We start from the raw sequence: 11839 nt of genomic DNA on the forward strand, positions 1-11839 counted from the left end.
ATATATATATATATATATATATATATATATATATATATAAATATATATATATATATATATATATATATATATATATATAATTATATATATATATATATATATATATATATATATATATATAATTCAAGCAAGTACCAATAGGTTAATGAACATATGCACAGGCCTTTATTGCAAAATTATTAAATCATACGTAAATGTTTCATAGACAAACATGCAAAAAAAAAAAACACAACAAGCACTTAAATACTTCGTAAGGCAAAACGAAAGTCTTCCTTTTATTGCCTAAATCTTCCACCTCCTTCATAATGATTACATCTTCACGTCTGAACTGTTTCGTAGTGTAATTCGGGTAATTAGATGCTAATTAACGTCGGGGGCCTAATTATCAAGACTTGGGATGTGCACGTTTTAATCTCTCTCTGATATCTTAGTTGTGATTATGATTACTTCCGAGACAATATTTTTCCAGAAATATATAGAAAGTGAGAGAGAGAGAGAGAGAGAGAGAGAGAGAGAGAGAGAGAGAGAGAGAGAGAGAGAGAGAGAGAGAGAATATTTCACTAACCCGCCAGTCCTTTGTACGCTTACGAAGTGAACAGATTCAAAAATAGGGACAACTTTAGATTGTTATCTAATCGTCACCTCCCAGGTGCTAGTACTAATCATGGCGTTCGCTCAATGGGACACCGTGTTTAGTACTAGCACCTGGCGACCAAAGTATTATATAAACCCATTTCTATATTGTGTGGTCGACAAATTACATTAATAAGCGATGTCTTTGACACCCGAGGAGCTAGTACTAAACATGGCGTCCTACTGAGCTTCCGCCATGCTTAGTACTAGCCATGGTACTAGCACCTATGAGGTGGCGAGTAGATAACAAGCCAAAGTAGTACCCAAAAATATGTCCAAAGTATTTTCCGGGTAACATTACTCCTCTCTCTCTCTCTCTCTCTCTCTCTCTCTCTCTCTCTCTCTCTCTCTCTCCATTGCGACCAACATCCCGAATTTTCTCCGAAGGCCTTCCTCAGTGACTGCCTCTCTCTCTCTCTCTCTCTCTCTCTCTCTCTCTCTCTCTCTCTCTCTCTTTTATTTTCTCATGATTTGCCTTGCAGGATGTTCCTCTCAAGTCCCTGAAGTTTCTTCAAGTAGTGACGCAGAGTAAGTGTTAAAATCTGAAGGAGAGAGAGAGAGAGAGAGAGAGAGAGAGAGAGAGAGAGAAGAGAGAAAGAGAGAGTTGGAAGGAAAGAGAGAGAGAGGGTGGAAACTAATATATTTAGAAGACAGATAACGAGAGTTAACAGCGAAACAGACAAGAGAGACAAGAGAGAGAGAGAGAGAGAGAGAGAGAGAGAGAGAGAGAGAGAGAGAGAGAGACAGAGAGAAATGAGAGAGAGTAGTTAGAGAGAGAGAGATACAGTAATGTGAGGTAGTTAGAAGAGAATTGTAAAAAGTGAAACAACCGTATTTATAAAAAATAAAATTAGTTAAACATAGAGAGAGAGAGAGAGAGAGAGAGAGAGAGAGAGAAGCAACAAGCATAATTCCACTCTAATCCAGTCATGAAAGCTGAGTAATTACCAGCTGTAAATGAATTGCAGAGGCGAGAGTTGAGCAGACTGATTATTGTCCTCAAAGTTCGACCCCGACCTTTCCTTTCTAGCGTGCCAAAAAATAGAGGAGGGTGGGGGGGGTTATTTTTCCACTTGACGGGGGGCACCAGATGACGTCTTTTCAAACAAAAATGGTCAAACTCGATAATGCCACCCACCCACCCCCTCAAAATAGTCTCCAAAGACCCCACCCATCCCGTACCCATGAGAGCGTTCGGCTTTCATTAACACTGACGTGAGAGAAGGCAAGAAAAGTATGAACTCTGAGAATAGGAAATTTCAAGAAAATATAAAGAAGAAGATTTTCAAATTCAGTTTTCCTGGTATAGTTTTTGGCACTAGTAAACTACCTCTGCTTGCTCTTTCTGATATTTTTAGCTCCTTGATGTTTTCGGTAATTCCTTCTGTCTACTTCCATGCCTGTATTATCGTGTAGCGTTCTCTTCTTCTTTCGAGACTATGTAGTCTTTCCCAGTAGTCAAGGTCCTTAACTTCTTCGATTCTAGCTGTAAATGACCTTAGTACACTCTCTATTTGTGCAATATCCTTTTGGTAGAGAGAGAGAGAGAGAGAGAGAGAGAGAAAGAGAGAGAGAGAAATGATCTTTCTTCTGAAGATGCAAAGTAAAGATGAAACTCTGATATTTTTCCCTCTAAATGTAGTGTAAGATGATCAAGATATTGAAAGTATTAAACAATAAGACAAGGAAGCTTTTGTGGTTGGACGGGACTTTCGCATGTCAATCTGCTCTCACCTGGAACTTGAACATGGGTCCTGAAGCGAGAATACTTCTTATATCACCAACAGAGAGAGAGAGAGAGAGAGAGAGAGAGAGAGAGTCAAAAAAATCCAATCAAATTAAAAGGTTTATTTCCATTTTACAATGGTTATTTTCCATGAAAGTATTTTAAAAATATATATAGTGCCCGTTGGCTCATACTGTAACAGAGAGAGAGAGAGAGAGAGAGAGAGAGAGAGAGAGAGAGAGAGAGAGAGAGAGTCAAATAAAATCCAATCAAATCAAAAGTTTTATTTCAATTTTCCAATGGTCATTCTACATGCAAGTTATACATGGAACATATTTCCCCCAACACAGCCTTTCACTACTAAACAAGTTTCCCTTAGGAGCGAAGTAAAATTACTGGAAGGTCCCACCAATAATTCCTCGTATGTGTCCAACGCGTGTTGAACGGCAGACGAATTGGTCTTTCCCAGATAAAGCGACGATTGCCCGGAAGCGATTCCAACATTCCATTTCCAGTGGAATTGAATAAACACTCTGCTTCTGTCTCGCCAGTTCGTGGTTTCCCTTCGAATGGAAATTCCGGGATGATCTCAGGGCGTGGATTAAACCGTTGCCGAAAATGAATTTGGAGAAGAGACGCCCACTATCCATTTCAGGGACCGCCAGTCATCGTTTTTCTCAAAAATCTTTCAAACTGATTATTTGATCGAAATTGTACTTTGACACAGTGTACAAGACACCTCCCGCTAATTTTTAGCAATATGGTGCATTGTCAAATGGTGTTAGTTAAGGCTTTTACTCTTTACTTTTAAAGGCAAAGTCGCATGAGTCAGCAGGACTAATCTACGCAATCGAACGTCCGCTATCCCCTGTAGACAGGAAAGGGTGGGTGGAGATGGGGAGGCCAGGAAAGTGGGTTGAGGGAGGGATGAGGAGGAGGAAGGGAGAGGGAGGGATGAGGAGGGGAAGGGAGAGGGAGGGACGGGATGGGGATAAAGGACGTTTGAATGCATAGTTTGGCGATGCTTGGCAACACCATGAAAGTCAAGAGTAAACGCCTTAACTAAAACCATTTGACAATGCACTATATCACCAAAAATTAGCGGGAGGTGTCTTGTACACTGTGTCAAAGCACCATTTCGACCAAATGATTAGTTTGAAAGATATTTGAGAAAAACGATGACTCGTCGTCCCTGAAATGGATGACAGGCCGAGTTGCGTTTCGGTCTTAGTGATGCAGTAGTATTTATAACCGCATCCTGACATAAATTTAGGAGGCAAAGATGAATGAAACATTGCGTATTCAAATTCATGATGCAACTCACGAAAATTTTAGTTCATGCCTTCCGAAAGAGAGCATTATATTATCTGCAATTCATCAAGCGCAAAAGGAAACAACTAATGTATGAATTATACAAATGCATGCGTCTTATTCTTTATGATGCAAATTTTCTGGAGCGTCAGTGAACGGGTTTAACCCACGAGAAAGAAATATAGACTATTACTTGCAATTTATGAAGAAATAAAGAGCACACTTAATGAGGGAATAAACACGGAAACAGATGAAATGATTATCCTAAATATTAATGAGATTTGAAAATCTCTCTTTCATATACCAGTCAGTAAATTAATAAATTAGTATGCATCTTTTTTCAGTTAGTTTTTCTTGATTTAATTACGAGACTGATTGCTTCATTCAGCCCAGAAAAACGAGTTATATGTTAACTGGAAGTCATCGCATTGTGTGTCGAATGTTCATGGGACTCAAAAGATCGGGAGAAATGTAGGAATAATCAAATTACAATTGATATTGTCTTCTGCGACCCCTGACTTAATACGGGTGTTCTGGAATATAGAACGGAATATAGAATTTAGGCCAAAAGGCCAATCACTAGGAAATATGAGGTCATTCAGCGCTGAAAGGGAAATTGAGAGTAAAAGTGTTGACAGGTGTAACAGGAGGAAAACCTCAAAGCAGTTGCACTATGAAACAATTGTTAGGAGAGGGTGAAGGAAAGTAAGGTGGAAGAAAGTGATTATAAACGGAGGTGCAGTAAAAGAAATGAAAGGGGTCGCAGCTAGGGGCCTAAGGAAGGGACGCTGCGAGGATGATTAAGCAATGCCTACAGTGCACCGCGTGAGGTGCACTAATGGCACTGAGGTGTGATAGCTTGCAAAAGGCCACTGCCCAGTTTCCCCTCGAGAACTATCAACCAACTTGCAAACAAACTGAATAAGTATTGACTTATTACCATACATATCAGTAATCAACGAGGCATCCCTCCTTTAAATCAAATGGTCAAGGATACTGAAGAGAGAGAGAGAGAGAGAGAGAGAGAGAGAGAGAGAGAGAGAGAGAGAGAGAGAGAGATACATGAGCCAAGCGCCTCACTGACCTGGCCTAGAGGACAGTCGGTTGCTACATTTAGCACTAACTGATGTTTGCAATCAAAAGCTGTATTACAAATCGATTAGCTGACTTCAAGCGACTGTATTATACTCTTGAAGAAGTAAAAGTCATGTTTAGGAAATATTTGTCTCAGTTTCCGTAGTATTTCATAGTTTTATATGTGTTAAAGAATGATATCTGACTAAAAATATAAAGAATATTGTCATCCTGTGGATGAAAGCTTTAATTTAAAAATGCATGTATGTATATGTATATATATATATATATATATATATATATATATATATATATATATATATATATATATATATATATATATATATTATATATATATATATATATATATATATATATATATATATATATATATATATATATATATAATATATATATATTTATTTATATATATACAGTATATATTTATATATATATCTGTGTATGTATTATGTATGAGTGTGTGTGTATTATTTATACACACATTTATCTATTTATCGCCCCACCACAGTTAACCAATCACCAGAAATAGGTTCACAATGGCTTTCAAATGTAATTATCATAAAAATTGAAACATCTTAGATTCTTAATCATTCCTATTTCACTAATTCACAACCAAAAGCTAGAACACTGAGAAAATGCGATATATATATATATATATATATATATATATATATATATATATATATATATATATATATATATATATATATATATATATATATATATATATATATATATATATAGAGAGAGAGAGAGAGAGAGAGAGAGAGAGAGAGAGAGAGAGAGAGAGAGAGAGAGAAGTTTCCCAGTGACGAGGTCTTCAGCTATCAGTTATAATTAAAATGTCGGACGACTGGAAGAGTCTTCGATCAGCATCCGAATCTTTACATCTATTTTCCCTTTTGGATTCACTCACAATTAACCCATTAGGAAGATCAAGATGCCCTCTTCCTCCTCCCTGCCTCCTCTTTCTCCTCCTCTTCTCCCTCCTCCTCCTCCTCTTCTCCCTCCTCCTCCTCCTCCCACCCTTTTTTCTCCCCCTCCCCCTTCTTCGTCCCCACTCAGGATTTAGTCAGCTGTCGTTTGTCAGATTAAAAATTGCCACAGACGATTCGCTCCTGAGATCGCCATTCGGAGTCTTTTTTTTTTTTTTTTTTACTTCGATGACAAATGAATTACTAGAAGAAGAATACATTTTCAGAAATAGGTTCCATATATCTTATGATTCCATTTATCTTAAAAAATCGTTCGTAGATAAGTTTTTGAAATATAAGCTATTCCTTAAAGGGTACTTTTGCTGAATGTGAAGTTTTGTATATAGAATTTTTTTTATTGAGTGTGATGGAAAATTCTGCGAAGAATATATTTGAGAAACAGGAAATATTTTCGCAAAAAATCCTTTTGGGTATGATGGGATTTACTCCAAGAAAACACTTGAGATAAATAAATAAAAAAAAAACAATTGAGTTGAAGGAAATAATTTCCGATTGACTTTAAGTTTCATAACACATTTTCAGATTATCTGATGTTCTGCTTGATTATTTAGCCATTTTCATTTCATTAGTTATAGACTAACAGATGATTGTTGTGGTATATTTTTAGAAAGTTTTCCAGTCTCTCTCTCTCTCTCTCTCCACTGCCTTTCCTCAAATTACCTTTAGTGTTATGCTAATTCTTCATAACACTGATTACATCAAGTCTCTCTCTCTCTCTCTCTCTCTCTCTCTCTCTCTCTCTCTCTCAAATTACCTTTTAGTGTTATGCTAATTCTTCATAACACTGATTACATCAAGTCTCTCTCTCTCTCTCTCTCTCTCTCTCTCTCTCTCTCTCTCTCTCTCTCTCTCTCTCTCTCTCTCAAATTACCTTTAGTGTTATGCTAATTCTTCATAACACTGATTACATTAACTCTCTCTCTCTCCTCAAATTATCTTTCGTGTTATGCTAATTCTTCATAGCACTGATTGCATTAACTCCTCTCTCTCTCTCTCTCTCTCTCTCTCTCTCTCTCTCTCTCTCTCTCTCCTCAAATTATCTTTCGTGTTATGCTAATTCTTTTATAGTACTGATTGCATTAACTCTCTCTCTCTCTCTCTCTCTCTCTCTCTCTCTCTCTCTCTCTCTCTCTCTCTCTCTCTCTCTCTCCTCAAATTATCTTTCATGTTATGCTAATTCTTTATAGTACTGATTGCATTAACTCTCTCTCTCTCTCTCTCTCTCTCTCTCTCTCTCTCTCTCTCTCTCTCTCCTTCTGCGTCGCTTTATCTCGGGCATCATCAGATGAGACAGAGTGAGTGAGAGCTTAATTAATAGGATTCCGGATCAAAGACAGTCAACACAGCATCACATTCGCGCGTTTCGACTTCACTCTCAGAAGTCTGTCACAGGGAAACTCTCCGCATTCTTTATTTTTTGTATTTTTCAACAAAATTACATTTTTATGGTGGATACTAAATTTTTAAGGACACAAAAACATCCTGAAACTATCTGCAAGTTTGAATAAGTTTTTCTCACTTTGTATTTATTTATTTATTTCATTGTTTAATTATTTCTTTTATTTATCTGTTTACTTATTTTTGTGGGATAGGTCTCTGTCTAGACGGAGATTTGTGGTTACCAAAAGCTCTCGCTTGTAATTTGTTTATGTTGACCTATTTTATAACTAATAATATAACTAATAATAATAATAATAATAATAATAATAATAATAATAATAATAATAATAATAATAATAATAATATGAAGTTGATCTGAAACAATAATAATAATAATAATAATAATAATAATAATAATAATAATAATAATAATAATAATAATAATAATAATAATAACGAATATACGAAGTTGATCTGAAATAGTAATGAACACCATAACTTTGTCAGGGCTCCATTACACAATATACATCAGAAAACATACCATAGACAATATATGTCCCTCGTTAAACAAAAAATAAAAAACGAAATAAAAATATTGCTGTGATGTCAGCGAGATGAAATATTGCTATTTCATTTCTATCGTTCATTTCCCTGTTTTATCGTTATGGCCACCATCAATTGACAGGTTGCAATAAATCATCACTAAAGGTCTTTCTGTAGACCAGAATTCTGTGACGCAAATGTGGCGATGAAATGATCTATAATAGATACCGTGATGTCGTAGGTTCGTTTTTAAAGTCTATTTTCATGATTTTGATGTACAGGTCAATTTATACTTGTCTTCAGCAAAAACAGTTAGCTGAAGATATCACTTTGCTAATAGGATTTAGAGCAGGGGTTCTTAATCTTTTTATTACCACGTTCCCTCTACGAGTGAAATTCCCTCCCCAGATTTAAAGGGAAATAAAAAAAAATTGAGAAAGAGAAGGGGTGTTTTTATTCTTTTTGGGAATGAATTAGTGAGACACTTGACACTGCTTCTTAGCGACTCTTGTTAAGAGAATAACGAATATAATTAGAGAATTTTTTTATTTTTCCCCAGGGCTCGCGCTCCCCCCTGGAAATTGCTGACGCCCCCCAGGTTAAGAACCACTGATTTAGAGTGCATGATCTGTTCTTGTGATGTGAATTTTATTAAAACACGATGCTTGATCATCTTAATTAAATAAATAATGAAATCCGAAGAAAACATTACCTTATTGCTAACTTACTGATCAGTTATCAAAATAATTTTTGCTGTTCATAATTTCGTAAGATATGAGACAAAGCAGAGGAAATTAATGAAATGAAATTACTGCTCTATGCGATCTTTATCAAATTTTCTCTTCTTACAATTTTAAAAGCAATTTATTGTATATTTTTAAAAGCGATTTATTGTACATTTTTAAAAAGCAATTTATTGTACATTTTTAAAAGCGATTTATTGTACATTTTTTAAAGGCAATTTATTGTAAAAAAATTTTAAAGCAGTTTATTGTAAATTTTTAAAAGCAATTTATTACACATAAGGGTCTCATAAGTTTTAAAATCAATTTATTGAACATTTTTAAAACGAATTTATCGAACATTTTTGAAAGCGATTTATTGAACATTTTTAAAAGCAATTCATTGTACAGTACATTTTAAAAAGTAATTTATTGTGCATTTTAAAAGCAATTTATTGTGCATTTTAAAAGCAATTTATTGTGCATTTTTAAAAACAATTTATTGTGCATTTTTAAAAGCTATTCATTGTGTATGAGGGTCTCAGAAGTTTTAAAAATTATTCACCCTAACATAGACTCAAGTTTTCCACAAACTTAAATGATCCAAAGGCCATTCGGAATAATTTATTGAAATTAAGTATTGATTCATATTTTGTTATTTTAGCGTCACAACAAAAATTAATGATACACTCATTGTATGAAAAAAATATAAATTGATGATTCGAAAGGACATCAATATGCAATTATCCTCTTTAAAGGCAAAAATAGGTATCAATAATCAAATTAGTGAAGCATATAATCACAACAGCTTATTTAGATCCAGTTTGATCTATCATACAAATGTACAGAATTGATGGCATAAAGAGGCATTATTATTCAAAAGTCTCTCCTGTTATTGAAGTTAAATAATGAACAGCTCGTTATAATGCTAATTGATAAAGTACATCATAGATTTATAACGATTTCCAGACACATAGACGCGGCAGCTTTCATGTCGATAGGGCGCGTTTGATTGGGACGAAACAAACTGAGCATCGAGGGAAAATCGCGAGGCGCGCAAATTGATTACGCCCCAACCCCCTTTGTGGATGTTTTTGTAAACATATTACACCTGACGTCAAAGAGATAAAATGATACCCTCTCTCTCTCTCTCTCTCTCTCTCTCTCTCTCTCTCTCTCTCTCTCTCTCTCTCTCTCTCTCTCTCTCTTCCCGTAACACTGTAACCTTGTTATAGCCCGTTCAGCTCACAGCCAAATAGGCCATTCCATTACCGACGACTGAAAGAGAGAACAATATGGCGGCTCAAGTGTCAACAGGGCTGGAATTGCCATTTCAACCCTATATTAGATTACCGCGAATTTTTATGGTTTATGCACATTACTATAATGCAAAATCAATATTTTATACAAAATAAAGTGAACAGCCTCATGCAAAATCATACATTCACCAGTAAAGCAATCCGTCACGCACTGTTGTCATACACAAACCCAAAAATTGTACTCTCAAGAGAATTTGCGGGATGCAGATTCCTCTTCCGAAGAGCTTTTATCGTTTCTGCGTTGTGGATTTTCCTCTCCATTAAATTTAAATGTCAGCAGAAAGCTCAGTGAATTGTCTATGAATGTTGCAAATGGGATTTCATTCTGATACAGCGCAGGAGATAAAATACAAATGATAAAAAGGCATTGGTCATATATAAGCCTTGAATAAATAAATAAATAAATAAAGTATATATATATATATATATATATATATATATATATATATATATATATATATATATATATATATATATATATATATATATATTTCATGCAAAACTTATAAATGACAATGTCTTTTTGTATTTGTGTGTGTATATACAATTTATATATGTATATATATATATACATTATACACTCGTATACATACATAAATACATACATACATACAAAGCGAGAGCGAGAACAATAACCGGATTTACATGTTACCTGAAAATATAGGTTATTTTAATAACGGAACATATAATACATAACAACAGCATACAAGGATATCACTGGCACAGCAAAAATATTAGAGAGAGAGAGAGAGAGAGAGAGAGAGAGAGAGAGAGAGAGAGAGAGAGAGAGAAAAGAACACATATGGAATCAGGAAACGCACAAACGATTTCTGACAAAGGCGACGCCGGACCATCCCACTCGAATCATTTCTATCACGCCCTGAAACATTCCCAAAATTCAACGCATCTGTTCCAGAATTTCCCATTTCCGTGTCAGAGGAGATACGCAGCGCTTTCGCTTGTAGTAGTGGGAAGCGTTAGAAAAGAGACGAGCGTTATCGTAGTGACCATACTCTGTTGTGAATCGTTATATAACCTGCCTATTTTCACAAGGCGGGATCTTCAACACATATAGTATAGCTCATTGGCTATTTCGGAATATATATGTATATATATATATATATATATATATATATATATATATATATATATATATATATATATATGTGTGTATGTATATTATACACATACATATAGTTATATATATATATATATATATATATATATATATATATATATATATATATATATATATATATATATATATATATATATATATATATATATATATATATATATATATATATATATATATATACTAGGAGTTAATAAGTGTGACCTAATTTTATTGCTTGTCTCTGGAAGGAATGAAACAGATACTTATCAGTTTTTATTTCTTTTTGTTGTACAGGTTAGTCAAGGCTCTGTGCTGAGTCCGAGTTAAGAACGAAGTAACTGATCATTACTCTGTGCTGGCATAAGCCTTCTTCCTCCAAACCAACCTCCCATTAGCATAACGACAAATTAATCTCTAGAGAGGGTGGATAACAAGATGGAAGAAAGAGAATATGAATGGAGGTACAATAAAAGGAATGAAAGGGGTTGCAGCTAGGGGTCTAAGGAAGGGACGCTGCATAGAACCTTTAGTAATTCCAGGAAAGGAATCCATTCACTGTTGAACTTCATCGATAAACTTGTGGAGGCCTTGCGAATCATTGCCAAAAAATCTCTTTCACTTCAAATTAATTCCAGAAACGACTCCTTCTTATTTCCGTGCCCGAACAAGGTCACAAAATATGAGTGTCTGCTTTCGAGAAACTTTCCTCCGAGAGGACAAGGCCTGAATGTCCTCCATCAACTTCGAAGTTGATCTGGATCCACGAGGTATCACACTTGAGGCCCCGCGGCGATATTTCCCCTGAAGTTTCCCAAAACGTGTTGCTGCCCTCTCTCTCTCTCTCTCACCCCTGCTGAGATGGATACCCCTCCCCCCCTCCCAACCTTATTAACCCTTTCTGAGAGAGGAAATACTCTCTCTTGCTCTCTTTTCCCTTCCTGAGGAAGGAGAGGGAGAATGCTCTCCTCCCACCTCCTACCTCCTTCAAGGGGAGGAGA

The sequence above is a fragment of the Macrobrachium rosenbergii genome, chromosome 10 (assembly GCF_040412425.1).
Source record: "Macrobrachium rosenbergii isolate ZJJX-2024 chromosome 10, ASM4041242v1, whole genome shotgun sequence".
Classification (NCBI taxonomy): domain Eukaryota; kingdom Metazoa; phylum Arthropoda; class Malacostraca; order Decapoda; family Palaemonidae; genus Macrobrachium; species Macrobrachium rosenbergii.